Source organism: Anolis carolinensis, chromosome 1, assembly GCF_035594765.1.
Source record: "Anolis carolinensis isolate JA03-04 chromosome 1, rAnoCar3.1.pri, whole genome shotgun sequence".
Taxonomy (NCBI): domain Eukaryota; kingdom Metazoa; phylum Chordata; class Lepidosauria; order Squamata; family Dactyloidae; genus Anolis; species Anolis carolinensis.
The window spans coordinates 226,527,307-226,549,705 of NC_085841.1; positions in this window are offsets into that span (position 1 = coordinate 226,527,307).

The following is a 22,399-nucleotide window of genomic DNA, read 5'->3' on the forward strand; positions in this document are numbered from 1 at the left end:
GATCATTGATGTCGCCATCCCAGGTGACAGTCGCATTGACAAAAAACAACAGGAAAAACTCAGCCGCTATCAGGACCTCAAGATTGAACTTCAAAGACTCTGGCAGAAAACAGTGCAGGTGGTCCCAGTGGTGATGGGCACATTGGGTGCCGTGCCAAAAGATCTCAGCCAGCATTTGGAAACAATAGACATTGACAAAATTACGATCTGCCAGCTGCAAAAGGCCACCCTGCTGGGATCTGCGTGCATCATACGAAAATACATCACACAGTCCTAGACACTTGGGAAGTGTTCGACTTGTGATTTTGTGATATGAAATCCAGCATATCTATCTTGTTTGCTGTGTCATAATAAAATAATAACAATAACAACAACAACAACAACAACAACAACAACAACAACAACAATAATAATACAGTCCAGAGTCTGGTGTTAATGGAAAAATGGATGCAGAAATATTATGAAATTTAAAATCCCATTATCACACACATATATGTGTCCAGCTTGACATGAATCTTTGTGGAAAAATATCAGAGGCTAATGGTAACAATGGCCTGGATCCAATTGATGGTTTGATGGGATGTGTTTGACTTGCCTCTCAGCAAATTATTGACATGTTTGGGGCTGGTAAATCAGTTTAGATCAGTGGTTCTCAACCTGTGGGTTCTCAAGTGTTTTGGTCTACAACTCCTAGAAATCCCAGCCAGTTTACCAGCTGTTAGGATTTGTGGGAATTGAAGGCCAAAATATCTGGGGACCCACAGGTTGAGAACCACTGATTTAGACCAATGTATTTATGTTAGGGGGCTCTGTATAACACTTAGTTTTGTAGGTGCTTTAATCAATTTCCTTATTTGATTGGTATTGATAAGTATAAGAGTCAAAACTGTATTTTTTTTTTAAACTGGCTCAACGACTGAATAGTCCTCCATGGTGAATACTGAAATGATGCAACAGGAATAAAGAAATCCTTAAATGCCAAAAGGGGTGGCAAAAGGAGTTAGTTTTCTCGTTTTGCAGTAAGTTTGAGCATTTCATAAAAATTATCTGCTAAAAAGCTGAGTAAAGCCTTAGTCTTTAGTAATCTCTCTGCAGCTATTATGTCTGTCTCTGTGTGTTTTTCTTGTGGCTCTCCTTTATATTTGGAATTTCAGGCATATGATATTCACCCTTTGAGCATTGAATAAACCTGTTTGAAAAATGAGACATAGTGGCAGGTGCACCGCGAGATGGAATGCCTGTTTCAAAACTTCCAAATCTCTTGAAATCTGTTTATCAAGCTTACTTTAAATTCACCTACTGGAGGAGGGAATTACTGAGGAGATAGCACCCTCATGTGGCAATAACACACAACTCGTTATTCATTGCCAAAAAAAAAAAACCCAAAGTGAAGCCATGAATCTTTTTATTCTATGATCTTGATTTCAAATTTTGATCATTTAGTCAGTTGTCAAAGTGTAATCACTTCTATTTTGTCAGAGTTGGGAAGTGTAGAGAAGTTATGTGTTAAACAGAGATTATTGATATGATTTTATTTATTTGTTTGTTAAGGGAAAAGGGAGTTATATATTAGCAAGGAAAAGCCTAACATGGAAACTAGCTGGAAGCAGCATTTGGTAGGTTGCCATGGTAACACAGCTTCCCTTGGGAGAAAAGGGGCGTGGCTAAGATGACAGTTGGAGGATATTCCCTTTTAAAAGTTCAGTTGCTGTGAGGGTTTAAAAAGGACAGTTGCGGTTAGGTTTTGGAAAGATTAGGAGCTGTGGAAATCAGCTAAGGACGGCAACTTATGGTCACTCAGGGGAAAGGCTGGGAATATAAGTTGACCGGGGGAGCTTAGTATACTGTTTTGAAGAGAAGTTATTTAAGAAATATCAATTCAAGAAAGACTACATTGTAACTTAAGATCCGGAACATTTACTGATTGAAACCATACGCTTATGTACCAAAAATAAACTTGAATTTTGTTATTGTTCATAAAGATAAGTCTCCTTGCCTCTCTGTAAGCCTGTTACCTCACATTGGTGGCAGTTACCATACCTATCTATATAAGTTACCGTACTTTTCTATATAAGTTACCATCTTTACTCATTTAAACCCAATCAGTTCCGTTATCCCTCCTTATCCACTAAATCATCCCTGTCATACATTCACACATCCTCCATCCCTCCCTCTCACACGCGCGCACATCTCTTCAATTGGAGGCAGCAGTGGGATTTAAAAAAAAGATTTCCCCTGCCTGAGTTGAGTACCACAAATTGGGCTCTCTTCAGGAAGTTTATTAAAATCCATGGTGGCCTTATAGCTTAAAATTTACTAATTTACATGTATTTAAGACATTCTGTGTAATACTTTACTCCTAAAATGGACATGGTATTCCCTCTCTCCATAAAGCACCCATGAAAGCATAAATAGTGAGAGTAGGCCCACTAAATTAAGCTGTTGGCCAGACATACTGGTGACAGAACAAATGCTTTGCATCATTATTTGTTTAGTGGTTTCCATGGAACATGGGGATAATTTATTCAGGCAATGAAGACATAAATAAAATATAGAAACCATTATATAAAAGGTCTATGGAACATCAATGGTAAACAATGCAAAGCAGTTAAGAAAAAAGCTTTCTATACTAATGTAAAGCCCTCTTGAGATTTGATGAAAAGAAATTGCCATCCTAAGGCCACTTTTTCCCTTTTCCTTCTTAACGCATTGCTAGGTGAATTTAAGGACATCTACTGGAAAAAGAAATAGCCATATAAAATGCTATTGTCTACCTGCATTATAAATATGTGTTCAGGGCAATGTCCTGTGACTAATTGAATGCATAATACATTGAATGCATTAAGAATAACAGGCTGCAGTAAGTTGATAAATCAATTCAGCTAACTGATTAAAAATCTTTGGATGAAAAAGTGTTGGAAAAGGTAAAGGACAGCAGTAGATCTCTCAGAGAAATCAAATTGGCATGGAAGAAGATGTATCACAACAATTCCCATGCTAACCCACCTACCAACAAAGAGTCTAGGAGAGACAAAAATACCCATAATCTTCTTTGTAAAACACGTACAAAAATGTAATGTCCATCAGTGAGGGACCTCATATCTCCCACACTACTCCATTGATTGCTATGAAATTTGGACACAACATAGCATTTTAACTGCTGTGGGTTTTAAGCCTACTCTCACAAACCTGATACACTTGAGAAAGATAAAATTAAACCCTTAAGCAATGGCTAAACAGTCTCTTCCTCCCCTAGTTATTGTCCTAACAGATGACTCCTCCCCTTAGCAACGGCCAAGCACTCCTCTCCTTTCTTAGCAACCATTGTAACAGACAACTCCTCCCCTTAGCAATGGCACAAACAATGGCCAAGCAGTCTCCACCCTTTAGCAACTTGTGTGGGCTAGGATGCAAATGACAGCTAGGCCTGCCCCCTCACCACTTGTGAGGAGTAATGCGAGGCTGAGGCTCTGTTGTAGCTCACCCTGAGCTGGAGCCAGACTTTGGCCCCATTCAAAACTTTGATTCTAGGCCTGAAATGCCTGAAATCCAGCTACCTTTGCCTGAATTGGTTTCAGCAGAGGATTCTGAAACCAGAGATAAGCATTCCTGTGCTCAGTCAAGGCCAGATCAGCAAAGGCCAGATGGGCATAGCAACTCGGAGGAGGTTGATGGGGTTGACAGAAGGGAGATGTTTACCCAGGAACGGAGCTGGAGGGAATGCTGCGAAGGAGACGCGCTAATGACCAGCATTCCCATGAGAAGGATAGCTCTCCTTAGGAACAATAGCCTTGAAATCTCCTGGAACTGGTCAAGGCCTATACGAGTGGTGCTCATATGTACTGCAGCAGTTGACTTTAACCTAGTTCCAGGACCCACAATTTCCACGGTTTCATGACCATGGATGAATTAGCATTGAATTCCAGTGTCCTTTTTCCTAAAAAATATTACAAAGGGAATCTCTAGTTTCCAAAGTTCCTTTGCACACAGTGCCTGAGCATTGCCTGGCTTGGTCACAGGTACATTTCCTAATGAAGGCATTGGGTTTGGGGCTTCTGGGAGCGCATAGCAAGACATAGCATTGATTTCCAGTGTCCTTTTCCCTTAAAAATATTACAAAGGGAAAATCGAACACAGAAACAAAGTTACACAAATAGAAGAAGGACTTTCACATTGAAAAAAACACAATTGAACAGGAAATAAAACTTTCAAACCAGGAACAGGTTTCTTCAATTATTAAAAAATAGTTTATTATAAAAGCTATGAAAATTTCCCAAAAATTGGAGGATACAGGAAACGTTCTGCAATTTGGTGAGCTAGGAGGGTTGAATGTGTTCTCCCACTGTACCAAATTCGATCAGGATAGCTCAAGAAATGAGGGCAGGAGAGTCCTATAAAAGTCCCCCCCCGGGTGCTGGGTTTTTTTGGCGATTGCGCATGCGCATCCACCATTTTAGAAACATTTAGAAACATTATGAATTTTCGGAAATATCCGAAATTTTTGAGGGAAAAAAACGGAAATAGTTTCTATATCGAAGCGCCGGTGCCCCCTACTTTAGAAACGAGAATTGAAACATTTTTTTCATCCATCGGACATGCCTAGTGACCATGGACAAGTTCCACTCTTTCAGAGGAAGGCAATAGCACCCCCTCACCAATTCGAACCTTACCAAGAAAAACCTGAGATGGGCTCACTTTTAGGTTATTTCTGAATCAGAAATAACTTTAAAGCATACAATAACAATATACCTGCCTAGTAAAAATGTAGTGTGCCTCCCAAAAGTGTACACACTGGTAACAGTATATAGTTCTGAATTTCCTTTGCTTTCCCCCCACCCTCCTTTAATCCTAAAAGGATTAAATATTCCATCAGTAAAGAAGCATTACAGTGAGGTGAGCAGGGACAATAATGTGAACGCAATACATCAAAATGCAATTTTAGATGGAATTTGTAATTCTGATTATTATCATTATAACGTTTATTCTTCATTATAAATGCATTCACATAGCATTCAAATAATCACTGTAGCTACTATTAGCTGTAAAGAGGTATATTGTTTTTGTTGGACACCATGTATAATTTTATATTAAATTTAAGCTAACATTTATAGGCTATTGTGTTTAATTTAGCTGACACTTGCAGAAAATAAGGGCCAATATAGTGTCAACACACTATCTCATGTTTAGAGGAAAGGGATGGCAAACTGCTCTTGAATAAATTTTTTAAGAGAAAAGCTAGGACAGGGTCCCTATAAATCAGAAGCACATGAAGGCACATGACAACATCAATTGTGCAGAAAGTAAATGAAAATGAAAATAGGCTTTCACAATACCAGATTTTATTGAAATTTTAAATTTCTCCTGGTTGTATTTAATACTCACAATTTGCTTAAATGTTGCCTAAATTTGCAGAACACAGAATCAACTTTGCACTACTTTGCTTTAGGGTGTTTACAATGTTCTCACTATAAACTTTAATGGTGTGCTTCATTGCCATGGGATTAAAATGTTTTTCCTCTACAACTTGAAGGTGTTCAGTGTAAAATTCATAAAGAAACCAATAAAGATGGAATATGACCATCATGGTAAATTGTGCTGTCCAAGGACAGTGTATTCCCTATATTTATTTGCACACAGGGATCTGGCACATTTCTATGACAAATATTTCCAGAAAAATAACCCCACTCAGCACATTCTAATCCCTTCATCGTCGTCTCACTCGTTCAGTCGTTTTCGACTCTTCGTGACCTCATGGACCAGTCCACCCCAGAGCTCCCTGTCAGCTGTCACCGTCCTCAGTTCCTTCAAGGTCGAGCCAGTCACTTCAAGGATACCGTCCACCCATCTCACCCTTGGTCGTCCTCTCTTCCTTTTTCCTTCCATTTTCCCCAGCATCATGATCTTCTCCAAGCTTTCCTGTCTTCTCATGATGTGACCAAAATACTGATCCCTTATGGCCATGCAATATTTTTACACCTATGTTGCGATGTTCTACTTCCCTCTTCTCTAACCCCCTTACATACCAAAGACTGAGAAACATCTGTCATAAACACCATTGCATTTTTAGGATATTTGCAAGATGAGTAAAACATGCTTTTCATGAACAGGACACTGAGAGAGGATAACTTCTCAGTGCAGAGGATGGAAGCACAGATACTTTTTATTACTCTTTTAAAGAATTGTCTTTCGGTGTGCTGGCAGCATCCACAGTTGTCTTAGTATTTCTTTTCCTACGTTGTGTGCAAAGGACTAACTGAGGAATTTCAGCTTAATATTTTGAGCAAAAGCTTGCTCTCATGTCTCATTTAACTAAAGAATTAGGCCTTTGGCTTTGATATAATTTTCAATACAATTAGAAACCTGAGTTTCATGTTGCCCATATTTGTGTAAACATGAGCTGCGAAATTCCATAAAAAATATCTGCACATAGACCATGAAACTCATCATTCTTGGGTCCATATTATTTCAGACTGCAGACAGAGGAATCATGTTTGACAGCCTATTCTACATCTCCCTCCAAAAAGTCCTTGTCTCAGAGGGAGGGGGGAGGGAGAAAAATGGATAGGTATAAGTAATAGATGTATAGAACTGTAAAGGATAAAATATAACCAACAGAATGTGTTATAAGAGGTAAAAAAAATTCATTGTGTATATGTAAAAAAAAAAAGAAAGAAAGAGAAAGGCTAATTCCAAGCTTAATTAATAAATAATAAATATTGGCAAGAAAATCCTATGATATTACTGTTACAAGCCAGAGTTGACTTGCAGGCATAACGTCTGGAATACTGTATGATCTTTTTCATTCAATGCAAATTTATGGACAATTGATTATGTAGCAGAGGCAGTTAAGAAACCCAGAGCCCTTCCAGTTAGGGTCAAAACCCATGATGGGTTCTGAATTAAGGTGTCCAAACAGCAGAGTAATTGAGAAATTCCAGCTGGATTTACATTGCTCTATATCCCAGGATCCGATCCCAGATTATCTACATTGAACTGGATTATATGAGTATACACTGCCAGATAATCTGGGATAAGAAGATAATCTGGGATCAAATCCTGGGATATAGGGCTGTGTAGACTAGATCTAGTCTGGAATGTCTTAATTTACTCCAGATTTTTCAAAAAGTAGCCAAAGATCCAGACTTTGCTGAAAGGTCTGGATTGGTATTGACTGTGATCTTGAGGGCCAATCCCCATTGTAATCACAGTTCATCGGGCTGTAAGAGCCTGAGGGCACAGGATGGCACCCTACCCTTCCCTCTCAGCCCTCAATTTCCCCTCTTAACTTACCAGAGGGGCCTGGCTGCATCCTCAGGCTCCTTAGAGTAAGTGTCTGACTCGTCAAAATGACACATCAGAAGCTTTGGAAAGGAGAGGGAGGAATTTCATTTTGAGACATCAGAAGCTTACTCCGAGGGGCCTGAGGATGCAGCCAGGCTCATCCGGTAAGTTTAGAGGGGAAATTGGGGGCTGGGGGCTGACTACATGCCTTCCCGGGTTAACTTCTGATTGGCATGAGCCACCCCACCTCCCGAAAAACTTGGGATTTTGCCCTTCTGTGTGGCCTAAGGAATTGGGATTTTAAACCCTGGTTCTTTTTGCAATTTGGCCCTGTCTTTTAAAAATAAATTTATCGTTATGTTATTGTTTTATCCCACTCCCACCCTCCCTTCCTTGTACATGCAATTTATATAACAAACTACAGAAGTTACATTTGAAATATCAATCTCAGTCTTAAATTTTTCCATTCTACATCTTAGTGTTGCACCCCTAGACTGCAGAGACACCTCAAAACCATGCTGGAGCCTCAGACTATAAGCAAAGCAAGTTGTTTATCGAAGAATATATGTAAGCAGTAGAAAATCAAAGTCTAAAGTCAATGAAATAAGGTTTGCTGCTAATTGTGAGATAAATAATGTTGAATACTGTGAAAACCGCCCACTGTATGGCTGTCAGCCTCCTCCCAGTAGACTAAAATCAAGGAAAAATGTCATGAGAACCACCACTCCTCTCAATGTTCTTCCAGCAACACCAAGAATATCCCTCTGGGCAACAAAATCAGGCAATCCCAACTGGATCCCCCCCCCCAGGGTCTTCCTCCAGGGGCAAACCAAGAATGGGCAACTTGGAAGTCCCTGAATAGACTCAGAAGTGGAGTGGGCAGATCAAAAGACAACCTGGCAAAATGGCACTACCTAAAAGAATCCTCCACCTTGTGCAACTGTGAAGCAGAACAAAGAACTCTGCATCTGTACGCTTGCCTACAATGTATTGCCTCGTGCACAGAGAAGGAACAATTTAAAGCTACAGACAATGCAGTCGCTGTTGCCCATTTTTGGTCTAAAACCATTTAGCTGCTTGTGATTTAAACTTATTTATTCAATGCTTTTGACACGAAATAAACTAAAACAGCAACAATAGATGAGTAACTGTTGTTTTCTCCCTGTCCTTGCCTTTACTCCTTTTCAGTCTCTAATATTTTGGGAAAAGGGAATTCCTGGGTTCCCACTTGGATTCCTGCTTTGGAAGTTCCTAGACATTGTCTATCACAGGCAAGGAATGTGAGAAAACCATTTTTTATCATCAAGGCTTGTTGTAGTGAAAGATTTCTGATGGCTTACAATGACAGAGTTTGAAAATGGAGAAAGTCTTTCATCTGGTTTACTTCTAGACCATTGGCAGGATGTCTGGTCCACTTCTTCAGTGCTGTCATTGATCTACACATACCCCCACCCCTCAGTTTAAAGTTTGTTAGCACATAGTTAACAAGACTGAGGAGGATTCCCTAGCAATTGAGGATAGCATCCATTTGAAATATTAAAAATGAGTTCTTTTTTGGATATACATTTTTAAAATGCAAAACTAATCTCCCAAGAAGTAGCAATGTTTGCGTCTTGCAACATAAAAGGGGAGAAGAAAGGAAGAGATAAAAGGAAAGTGGCAGAACCTTTAATGCTAACTGGCTTTGATAAAATAAAAACCAGTTAGTTATTTCAAACTACTTCAATTCTAGATACATCCTTAATCTTAAAGGTGCTACCATGTTCCTCCCCCTCCTCCTTCTTTTTATGATAAAAGTAATCTTGAAACAGAAAGTTCAGACCCACTATATCATCTGCTCTGTTCTGAAGATTAATGTGTAATATCAATTGAATATGTTTGGACAAACTATATTTCTTTTTGCCTGATTTTAATTTATAAATATTGCAAAATGATTTTCCAAAATCCAAGTGTTTATTAAATTAAATTTTGTTTGTAAATCGTGGGTCATGTAAACATCATGAGTAAGCAAATCCCAAAGCAAAATGGCTTTTAATATCACCTCTTTCTTTGTTAATTTGAAATCACAATTTTACTAGGAAATGATCACAAGCTATGCTGACAGCCAAAATGAAAGCATGGCAGTGGGACAGAACAAGGATAACAAAATGGGCAAATCCTTTGGAGGTTTGATAGTTATGAAGAAGAAAAGACCCTAGCAGATGTCAGGTTGAGAAAAAAGTATCAGTAGTCGCCATTTTACACAACCATTGAAGGTCCATTAAAAGCCTACAGTTAATTGTTAGTTATAATTAAGAATTTATTTGAAAGTGAAAAAAGACATGTATTCATTCATTCATTCACTCACTCACTCATTCATTGATATCATGTTTACCAGAAATTCAAACTGCTGACAAAAAAAGAAGAAACGTGAGCAAAAAAGATAAAAGTGCTTATTTTATGAACTCTTGTTCAACAGATCTCATATTTGCCACCATGAGTGGGGAATTCTTTTTGGTTTGTATCTTAATAAGGACCAATCTTAATAAGCAATATTATGTTTTAAATTTTGTATACTGTTTTTATTTGATTATATTTAGGTGTTTAAACGTTTATGTTTTATTTTATTACTGTGGTTTGTATTATCGGCATTACATTTTGCCAGTTTTGTAAGCCGCCTTGAGTCCCCTCGGGTGAGAAAGGTGGGGTAGAAATGTTGTAAATAAATAAATAAATAAATAAAATCTAATTCATACTTGTTGACATATACTACCTTGTCACACGGAGCTAAAATCAATGGCATGTGCCGTTCTAGCCCTAGTCATTCGGGGTTGGCTCCCATCAGATGATGTCGTGCTGGTTCTGTGAGTGAAGAAGGGTGGAACCGGCATGCCCCCACTGCCGTGGTGACATGGGAAGCTTACCATGTTGCCATTTACTTTAATGGGGGAAGCTGCATGCTCTATGTGAGCACCACACTTCCCCCCATGGGATCAACAGCTGCAGGAGCTGGGCGATGTGTGGCTAGGGGCAATGGCTTCCTCACGTGCTGCAATGAAGCAAGGTGAACCTTTTTCGGGGGCCATGTGAGGGGGCCAATAGTCAGCCCTTCACATTCACTGGGGTTAGGATCATAAGACCCCAGTCAAAGTAAAACATTGTGATAAAATTGCTATTTTTCACCTAAGAGAACACCTTTCTAGGATTTCAGTTTGCTAACATGAGTCTATAGGCAACATCTGCTATAGGGTGACCACAGAATTACTCTAAAGGATCTAGAAGTTTCTAGAGAGAACACTTATTGAAACTGTGTGTAATCAAATCTGTGATAGTCAAACCCACAGATTTGAACTACTGACTGTACTAGGATAGGCAAAGCACATCCTTCTAGATATTGTTGGAGTGCTATCTGTGACATTTTTTTTTCATTTCCACTATAGGCCAGGATTGATAGGAGCCCCATCCTTAAGAGGCTCAGTTTATGATGTTATAATCATAACTATGTACATTGCCTTTTCTCATGTCTCCTCACCCCCCCCCCCCCATGCAGAATGTTAGATATTGGTAAAGACAATTTGCTAACAATAACTCCAAAACTTCTCCCTTCTCTTTTCCTCAACTTTTACACCTTTCCATCTTGTATGTGTGTGAAAAAATATGGAAATGTCTCCCCCCCCCTCTCTATATATGTTCTGTTTCTCACTCCTTGGTTTGACAGTATGACTCATTAGAAAAGATAAAAAGGACTTGGCAAAGTGGTAGTAGAAAAGGAGGAAATTTGCTCTACAATCCAACCCAGGATGCCACAACCCTATGTTTGCAGGACTTGGGTAGGGCTATTAATGACCAAATCTTCTGGATGTCTTTCATCCATGGGATCACCATAAATCAAAGTCAACTTGATGTCAAATAACAATTACAACATCTCTGTGGGCCTTTGATTTGCTTCAATCCAGTTCTCCAGTACCAGTTTTTGGATGAATAGTAGGAAAAGGCAATCACTCCCACTGTTACCTGATGGAATTCTCTGTTCAGCCAGTGGATTTCTCATGGTGCATCCTGACCAAATACAACAAATATCACCTTGAGAAGAAGCAAACTAATTTAAAAGTTTGGAATCATATTTCTCACACTGAATTGTTTATTGCTGCATGAACAGAGTATATTTCCATATATCAATATACTTTGTCCTTTCTCCCCTTCCCAGCTTGTATGGTTTAGCTCTTATTGTCCTATTGTCTCTTAATTTTCAATTGTTTAGTGTAGAAGTGATTACATAAATGATACTTAGATATCGCCTTCTGTGGGGAGATGACTTTTTCTGTCTTTAGAGGGACACATTTTGATGTAAACTATTGTACTTGAAATAATTCAGTTTGATGAGAGAGAAGTTATGTGGGTAATTAGCAGTTTAGAGGTCGAAAAGCCAAGGAAACAGTCTGTAGCCAAGAAAGCCTGGACAGAAAGATGCACAGAAAAATACTAAAAATGGGAGATAAGACATGTCTTCGTTATATTTGGTTTGGATTACTGTACTGCATTCTATGTGGAGCTACCTTTGGAAAGTTCCCAGAAACTTCAGTTGACTCAAATAACTGCACACCCGATTGTTAACAAGGGGAGAGTACACAACTCTTTAGTTACAATAACTCAACTGGTCACCAGTCTGTTTCTGTGCACAATTAAAAAGGCTGGTGATGAGTTATAATGCCCTATATGGCTTGGTTGCAGGCTATTCAAAAAACTGAACCTTCCTTTATGAGAGAGCCAGGGTGATGTAGTGGTTTGAGCTTTGAGCTGCAACTATGAAGACCAGAGTTTGAATTCCAACTCAGCCATGAAAGACCTTAGGTAGATCACATATTCTGAGCTTCAGATGATGGTCTGGAGCAGACCCTATTGAGTTGCAGGTTGAACTCTTCTTAACGTTAATATCTCGCTGATATCTCAGACGGAGACAAAACAATATATGGGTTGAAAAATGTGTTGTCCTCAAGATATGGCTGAATTGCAGCCCCCAACATCCCTAGATGGCATAGCAAATGGTAAGAAATCCTGGGAGTTGAATCCATTCCTATTAAGAGGCCACTTTTTTCCCAAGTTATTCTTTAAAGAAAGTTCTGCTCTGCACACACCTTAGTTCATGTATATTCCAGTACTGTCAATCCTCCCTTACTATGGGCTCTGCATTCATGGATTCAACCAACAATAACTCAAAAACAATCCAAAAAGCAAATTTTGTTCATTTATTTACTGCAATAAAATTAAAAACATGCAAAAAGTAAATATAAAAATAGAATTAAATTTGTATAATTATTAAAACAATACAGTTAAAATACAGTTTTTTTGTTTTTTTAAAAAAAGCTGTTAAAATAATTTATTAAAACAACTAGCTGTGCCCGGCCACGCATTGCTGTGGCGAAGTATGGTGGTATGGGAAATAAAGTATTGAGGAATTGTTGGTAGTTAAGGTAAAGGGTAAAGGTTTCCCCCTGACATTAAGTGCAGTCATGTCTGACTCTGGGAGTTGTTGCTCATCTCTATTTCTAAGCCGAAGATGACTGCATGGAGCGGCGTTACCTTCCCACCGGAGCAGTACCTATTGACGCACTCACATTTGCATGTTTTTGAACTTCTGGTTGGCAGAAGCTGGGGCTAACAGTGGGGGCTCTCTCCGCTCCCCCAATTCAAACCTGCAGCCTTTCGGTCCAGAAGTTCAGCAGCTCAGCGCTTTAACATGCTGCGCCATCAGGGGATATTATTTCCTAAAGGTTGTGAATCTATATCTATATCTATCTATATCTATATATATAATAAAAGTGAAATCGGAGTATGTATCAGCGTTTTGATTGGCCTGGTGGAATATGCGCTCGCGTTTTGATTGGCCTCGCAGAATATGGATCAGCTTTCTAATTGGCCAGCCGGAATATGGGCCAGCTCTGATTGGCCGCCACTTTTACAGGCCACTGGGATCGCTGAGGGAAAAACTACTACCAACTGGCTTCATTCGGCCTACTTCTCTCCTCAGAACGATGCTAGCTCTGGGAGAGTTAACAGCCTCGGCCTACACTTTGGTAGCCTCGGCTTACACTTTGGTAATCCAAAACACCACTGCCACCACCAGAAAGGCCGGACCTGGACCAAACCTGACACACATCACCCCATGAACCCACTGACAACGGATGGCCCCCTTTGGCCCCTCTGCTGACATGTTTAAGGCCTTCCAGGCTGGCCCCTCGTTGCTAGGCCGAAAAGGAAGACGCCATCTTGCCTCAGCTTTCAACTTCTTTGTAAGGCCCTACTTGCCTCAAAAGACAGCAGAGAACATTGTTATTATCTTTTTAACGATATGCTTATGAACACTTCTAGCCCCCAAAGCCCCAATCCAAGCCTCCTTTGATCATTTTGCTAACACGTTTCAGGCCTTGCAGCCTGGCTCCATTGTGCTAGGCCGCAAAAGAGGCAGCCATCTTCCCTGTTCCACATGGTTCCAAACAGCAGCTTTTGCCTGTGTCTTTTGGATACAGCACTCTCCTTCAACAAGGCAAGGCGGCAGTACGTAAATACTATTCACAGCAGACTAAAGAGAAAATAATGACGATCTTTTTATTCTTTCCTTTTAAGGATCGTTTACTCCCCCCCTCCCCCCCCCCCAGTTTTTACTGAGGCAAAAAACTACCACAGAGCAGGCTTTGGCCTACTCACTCTAACAGGCCTGACACATACAGTCCCCATGGCCTACTATACATCCGGGCCCTGTTTGGAGTGGGATGGACCATGGATGATGGACTTGCATATGGGAGTTGTAGTTCACCTGCCCCACTGAACCCTGCTATTATGTTTTATTTATATGGTGGATGTTAGCATGTGGCTTAATGACCTTGCAAGCCACTTTGGGTCCATTGCAGAAAGGCGGGGGAGAAATATCAGAATTAAATAAATACATAAATAAATAAATGTCTCAATGGTATGTATGGTTGGAATGACCTTCTGTCGGGAGGGCTTGAATGGTCTCTTCCTTTGTGGCATAAGGGGCTAGACTGGATGACCTTCAAAGACCCCTTTCAAATCTAGGACTCTATCTATCTCCCAATCGTATGTATGACTGGATGGCCATCTGTCAGGAGGGCTTGGATGGTGTCTTCCTTTACAGCAGAAGGGGCTGGACTGGATGACCTTCAGAGACCCCTTTCAAATCTAGGACTCTCTCTAGCTCCCAATCGTATTTATGACTAGATGGCCATCTGTCGGGAAGGCTTGGATGGTATCTTCCTCCATGGCAGAAAGGGGTTCGACTAGATGGCCTTTGGGGCCTTTAAACCAGGCATGGGCCAACTTGGGCAGGTGTTGTGGACTCCAACTCCCACAATTCCAGAGAGCCTACCCCATGATGCGCTTTATGTCCTGGTGCCGTTTGCAGGATGATGGACCATGGGTGATGGGATATGTAGTACTTTCAATCGCTACGATTCCCACAGACCACTGCGATGCCCACCAGTGATGGAACTGGACCAAATTTGGCACACAGATGGGACATGCAGTACCTTCACTCGCTTCTTGAGACCACAGCAACTGCTACATATGACAGAACTGAACCAAATCTGGTATATATATCCCAAATGACACACTTTATATGTTGCAGCAGTTTGGGGGAGGATGGACCAAGGACGATGGGATTTGCAGTACCTTCATCCAATTCACCTCCCACAGGCCACTGTGATTCCCATGAATGATGAAACTGTACCATACTTGACACACAGGTGCAATGTGGCCCCCTTTACGCCCTGGTCCAGTTTGGCGCAGGGTGGGCCATGGATGATGGGATTTGCAGTACCCTCACCCAATTCACCTCCCATGGACCACTGTGATTCCCATGAAAGATGAAACAGTACCATACTTGACACACAGGTGCAATGTGACACAATTTATGTCCTGGTGTGGTTTGCAGGAGAATGCACCAAGGATGATGGGATTTCCAGTACCTTCATCCAATTCACCTCCCACAGACCACTGTGATGCCCATGAATGATGAAACTGTACCAAACTTGACACACAAGTGCAATGTGGCCAGCCTTAAGTCCTCCTGCCGTTTGAGGAAACAACTGACCAGGGAAGATGGGATTTACAGTACCTTCACTCACTTCCTCAGACCACTGCAACCCACATCAATGACTGATCAAGATCAAACTTGACACATTGCGTCCCCATGACCTACTTTACATCCTGGCGCTATTTGGAGGGGGATGGACCATGGACTTACATATGGGAGTTGTAGTTCACCCATACCAATTGAAGACAACTGACACTGGATCGAGACTAAACTTGGAACAAAGGCAAACAATTCCATTCTCAAATAACCCGGGCACCGCCGGGCCCCCAAGCTAGTCTATATCTATATCTATATATATAATAAAAGTGAAATCGGAGTATGTATCAGCGTTTTGATTGGCCTGGCGGAATATGTGCTCGCATTTTGATTGGCCACCACTATCCCAGGCCACTGAGACCAACAGGAATGACGGATCTGCACCAAACTTGGCACACTTCATCCCCACGATGCACTTTATGACCTGCTGCCATTTGGGGGAGGATGGACCACAGATGATGGGATTTGCAGTACTTTCAAACACTTTAACTCCCACAGACTACTGCAATGCCCACCAATGATAGAAATGGACCAAACTTGGCACACAGAACTCCTGTCGACCCCTTTACGTCCTGATGTATATTGGGGCAGGATGGATCAAGGATGATGGAATTTGCAGTACCTTCCCTCACTTCTTGAGACCACAGCAACTGCCACAAATCAGAGAACTGAACCAAACCAGGCACACATATCCCAAATGACACACTTCACATGCTGCAGCAGTTTGACGGAGGATGGACCACGGATGATGGGATTTGCAGTACTCTGAAACGCTTTGACTTCCACAGACCACTGCGATGCCCACCAGTGATGGAAGAGGACCAAACTTGGCACACAGAACCCCCGTGACCCCCTTTACATCCTGGTGCAGATTGGGGGGAAATTGATCATGGATGATGGGATTTGAAGTACCTTCACTCGCTTCCTGAGACGACTACAACTATCAGGAATGACAGAATTGGACCAAACGTGGCACATTTATCCCAAATGACACACTTTACATGCTGCACCACTTTGGGGGAGGATGGACCAAGGATTATGGGATTTGCAGTACTTTCAAACTTGGCACACATACCCCCATGAGCCAATGTACGTCCTGGTACAGTTAGAGGGAGGCAGGGGGTTGGACTGGATGGCCCATGAGGTCTCTTCCAACTCTACTATTCTATGATACCAAGGATGATGGGCCTTGCAGTACCATCACTCACCTCCTGAGACCACTCCAACTGCCACTAATGACTACTGAAGACCAAACTTGGCACACAGAACACCCATGACCCACTCTATACCCTGGTGAAGTTTGGAGGACAACGGGCCATGGACGATGGGAATTGCAATACCTTCACTCACTTCCAGAGACCACTACAACCCCCACCAATGACTGATTAAGACCAAACTTGGCACACAGAGCACCCATGATCCACTCTATACCCTGGTATGGTTTGGAGGATGATGGACCATGGACGATGGGAATTGCAATACCTTCACTCACTTCCAGAAACCACTATGACCCCAACCAAAGGCAGATCAAGACCAAACTTGGCACGCATGACTCACTCTACACCCTGGTGCAGTTTAGAGGAGGATGGATCATGGACGATGGGACTTGCAATACCTTCACTCACTTCCAGAAACCACTACGACCCCCACCAAAGGCAGATCAAGACCAAACTTGGCACGCATGACTCACTCTACACCCTGGTGCGGTTTAGAGGAGGATGGATCATGGACGATGGGACTTGCAATACCTTCACTCACTTCCCAAAAGCACTGTGACCCCCACCAATGACTGATCAAAACCAAATTTGGAAGATAGAGCCCACATGACCTACTCTACATCCTGGCGCTGTTTGGAGGGGGGTGGACTATGGACAATGGGACTTGCATATGGGAGTTGTAGTTCATCCGCATCCACTGAACCCAGCTGTTATTAGATCTTGGAATACAGGCAAACAATGCCTTTCTCAAAAGACCCGGGCACCGCCGGGTCCCCAAGCTAGTATATAATAAAAGTGAATGTTTGTATGTTTGTATCAGCGTTTTGATTGGTCGGGCGGTGTATGTGCTCGCGTTTTGATTGGCCTGGCGGAATATGGATCAGCTTTCTGATTGGCTGGGCGGAATATGCCAGCTTTGTGATTGGCCGCCACTTTCATAGGCCACTGGGATCGCTGAGGGAAAAACTACTACCAACTGGCTTCGTTCGGCCTACTTCTCTCCTCAGAATGATGCTAGCTTTGGGACAGGTAACAGCTTTCAGCCTACACTTCTGTAATCCAAAACACCACTGCCACCACCAGAAAGGCCGGACCTGGACCAAACTTGACACACGTAACCCCATGAACCCACTGACAACGGATGGCCCCCTTTGGCCCCTCTTGTTGGGTTATCTAAGCAATCATGCATGCATTTTCAATGTGGGATGGTTTATGTAGTAGTTATGTCTGTTGCTAGTAACCTGAACAGAGCTGCATTCCAGAGTTGATGACACCATTAAGGGGGTTTTGCATATGAAATGGGAAATGGGTGTATCCTTTCTGGGGACACACAGGAAGTGATGTACAGATGCCTCTTCCTGTCTCTTCCTCTTTGCTCCTGACCATGCCATGCTGATGTTCCTGTCTGTTAAGAGATATGTAGTTTCCTGAACTGTTTTTCTTTGGAACTAAGATGTTTTTGCCTGTATGACCATCATCATACAAGATTGTGAGTAAACATATTTTTGCTATTTTATTTGATGTCTCTGATGCTTATTTTATGCGCATGACTTTTTAAAGGGAAAGGGAGGCTGGATATTTTGTCTTACTGTTTAATTTCTTTTTACCTCTGCTCACATAAACCCCTAGTCTTCTGCGTTTTTACTGCTCTGCATGAATGTTTAACCAATATTGGAATCATAATCTTAACAGGTTATGAAAATATATTCCTATTAGGTTATGGGCCCAGACACAAAAAGGGGATATATTTTTAAAAGAGCAATTTTAAGAGGTAATATTTTGTTTTGACTCTTTGTTTGGAGAGAAGTTTCTGAGCTCTACAGTAAAGAGAGCTCATACATTGAGAAGGCATTTCCTGCTTCTTTTGTTCTGGCTGAGGCTTGAAGATTGCCTGAAGACAAATCCTTTTGTGTTGTAAATAGCCTGGCTGCATGGTCGCCATTTGAATGTTTGCAGGCCTTGCCAGCCAGAGGCTTGACTTTTAAAAGGACACATTTTTTTCTCCTCCTTTCTCCTGTACATGTGCTTATCAGAGAACCATTTTGATTTTTCTTTTTGGCCCATTTTTCATTTTAAGCCAATATTTTGAGATTTTGATCTTTCATTCTTTTTGGAATTCCTATATTTTTGATTGAAGATTTTTGATTTTTGGAATTCTGTTTGAAAGATGGATGATAGAGAGAGAATGTATTTGTTGAGAGATGATTTGAACAGCCATAATTTTCATTATTGGCATGATAACGTATTGATACTCCTTGAGTATGAGAGAGTGTTGGATTGTATTGAGAGAACATGTCCAGAGTCTAATGAGGAAGCTATTTCAGATTGGAAAGTGAAGGATGCAAAAGCCAGATATTTGATCACTTCTTCTCTGAAAACTAAGCAAATGATGTATGTAAGAGATTGTGTAACAGCCAAGGATATACTGGATGCACTAAAACGCACATTTGGCCATATTTCAAAGCTGGCTGCTATTGGATTGTTGAAGAGACTTATGAAAACAGAGCTTAATGATAAGAAAGAGTGTGATAAACATTTAGAGAATTTTACAGAAATGCTTGATAAGTTAAAGATGTCTGGTTTTATCATTGAAGATTTTCATAAGGTTGGATTATTGATCGGCTCTTTGGGAAATATTTTTGACCCATTTTTGTCTTCAATTGAGTCCAATCCAGATATAACTTTTAATTTGGCCGTTGCAAGGTTCAGAGACTTCTGCAATGATCAGCATAGAAGTTCACATGTGGATAGCCCCAAAGCAAATGAATCAAGTTACATGGCGTCAAGTCGCCACCCTCATAGGGGCGGAGTTTCAAGGGACAGCCCAAAGGGGAGTACATGTTTTAATTGTGGAAAATTTGGTCATATTGCTAGATTTTGTCGCCTACCAAAGAAAGATGGTATGCCATCTGGTGGCAATAAGCAAGTAAGGCAAGAAAAGAAAGTTTTTACAAACAAGCCTGCTGGAAACAGACAATCACACAAAGGTTTAATGGCTGCTCATTCTATTTTAACAATTAATGAGAACAAAGAAAAAGAAGATGTTTGGATTGTTGATTCAGGTTGTACACAGCATAGCTCAAACAACTCTGAGAATTTTGTTGAACTGAATCAAGGAGTTAAAGGTGATTTGAGAATAGCTAATGGAGATTTATTGAAAATAAAAGGATCTGGAAAGTGTATTGTGAAATGTAGTTTGCCTGATGAGGTTGCTGTAACTGAGATTTCAGATGTTCTTTACATTGATTCACTTCAATGCAATATGCTAAGTGTTAGTTCCATGGACAAGAAGGGATTTGCAATTCATTTTGAGAATGGTCAATGTGATATTACAAAGGAAGGTGTTTTATATGCCAAAGCTTTTGAAAAGAATGGAATGTATGAATTGTGTGTTTCATCTGAGCAAGCCAACATGGTTAAGACACATGTTGATGGAAAGAATCTTGAAATTTGGCATAGACGTTTTGGTCATAGAGATGCAAATGCAATTCTGCAGTTGCAGAAGGACAATTTGGCTACAAACCTTGAGATAAGCAATACAGCTTTTGATAAATGTGTAGTCTGTGTTCAACAGAAAGCAGTGAGTCCCTCTTTTCCAGTCAACACAGAAAAGAGATCTACTAAGATTCTAGATTTAATTCACAGTGATATTTGTGGTCCCTTTAAGACTTCATTTGGAGGAAATAATTATGCAGTTATTTTCTTAGATGATTTTTCAAAATTTTGTGTTTCTTATATTCTGAAAGACAAATCTGAAGCTCAAGACATGTTGCAGAGATATGTTGCTATGGTGAAGACTAAGTTTGGATGCACACCAAAAGCTATTCAAACTGACTGTGGTAGTGAGTACACTTCACATCGCACACAAAGGTTCCTGGGAGAGAATGGAATTCAGCATATTAAGAGTGTTCCTTATACTCCTCAGCAAAATGGAGTGGCTGAAAGGAAGCTTAGGTCTCTAGTTGAGATGACAAGGTGTATGTTAAAAGATGTAAATCTTCCAGATTGCCTCTGGGGCGAAGCTTTTGCCACTGCTACTTTTCTTCAGAATCGTCTACCAACGAAAGGTGCTACTAAAACTCCTTTTGAGTTGTGGACTGGTAATGTGCCAAGTATGAAACGCATCAAAAAGTTTGGAAGTATAGCTTATGCTTACATTCCCAAGCAGAAAAGGCACAAGTTGGACTGTAGATCTGAACAAACTATTTTAGTTGGTTATGCACCTGCAAATAAAGGCTATAGAGTCATGAACTTAATGACTGGTGAAGTATCTACACGACATGTAGTGCATTTTGATGAACAGAGCAAGGTCAATCTAAAGGGGACTGTGCTAGATTTTTCAGATGAAGAAGAAAATACTACTTTACAGCTTACAGAGTCCATTGATGATGTACCAACAATTTCTTCAATTGACACACAGGAAATGTCACCGGAGTTCATCCAGAGAGGCAAGGAACGCACCACAGACGCTAGAGGCAGTACGCAAACAGGAGGGCCAGAAGATGATGCTGGTGAGTTGTGTCCTGGAGTAGATGGATCTGCGGAGGTAGGTTGTCTTCCAGAACAAACTCACAGGTATTCATTGCGTCCTAACAGAGGTGTACCACCCTCGAGATTGTCTTACCTTGCAGAGTCAAAATTATCCAGTGAACCGTCTACTATAGAAGAAATTGAGATGCTACCTGCCACAGAAGCTGAACAGTGGAGGAAAGCAGCACAAGAAGAGATTGATGCTCTACACAAGAATGGAACTTGGACATTAACTGAACTTCCACCTGGTAAGAAGCCAATTGGATGCAGATGGGTATTCACATTAAAGAGAGATGCAGAAGGAAGAATTGAGCGCTACAAAGCGAGACTTGTTGCTCAAGGATTTTCTCAGAAGTATGGAGTGGATTATGATGAAACTTTTGCACCTGTAGTGAAACACAGCACCATAAGACTACTTCTAAGCATTGCAGCTTCAAAGAAGATGACTGTACGACATCTAGATGTTAAGACTGCATTCCTACATGGAAAGATTACGGAAAGTCTATTTATGAGACAACCACCTGGTTTTGAGGACAAGAGAAGACCTCACCTTGTTTGTAAACTTCACAAGGGTCTATATGGACTTCGTCAATCAGCGAAAGCCTGGAATGACAAATTAGATGAAATGCTGACGCAATTGGGATTCAAGCAAGGAGAAGCAGATCAGTGTTTGTACACTAGAACCAAAAATGGACATTGTACTTTTATTCTGACCTATGTAGATGATCTTATTGTATCAACTGAATCAGATGGTGATTACACCGAGGTTGTACAACATTTGAGCAAACAAGTTGAATTGAAAGAACTTGGAGATGCTACGTACTATCTTGGAATACAAATCAAGAGAGAGGAAGATGGATCTTTTCTCTTGAGTCAGAAGCAAAAGATTATAGATTTGCTGGAAGTTACTGGACTTCAAGATGCAAAAATAGTAGCTACACCAATGACTACAGATTTCTTGAGAAACAATGAAGAAAGTGAACTTTTGCCAAACAACAACAAGTATAGAACTGCTATAGGAAAGCTCCTATATTTAGCTACCAGTACCAGACCGGATATATCGTCTGCTGTTGGAATTCTAAGCAGAAAGGTCAGTGCACCTACTCAGAGAGATTGGATAGCTGTCAAGAGAGTTGTAAGATACCTGAAAGGAACAAAGGACTTACAATTGAAGTTACCAGTAAGTGACAAACCGAGATTGATTTGTTACTCAGATGCTGACTGGGCTAGTGATTCTTCAGATTGT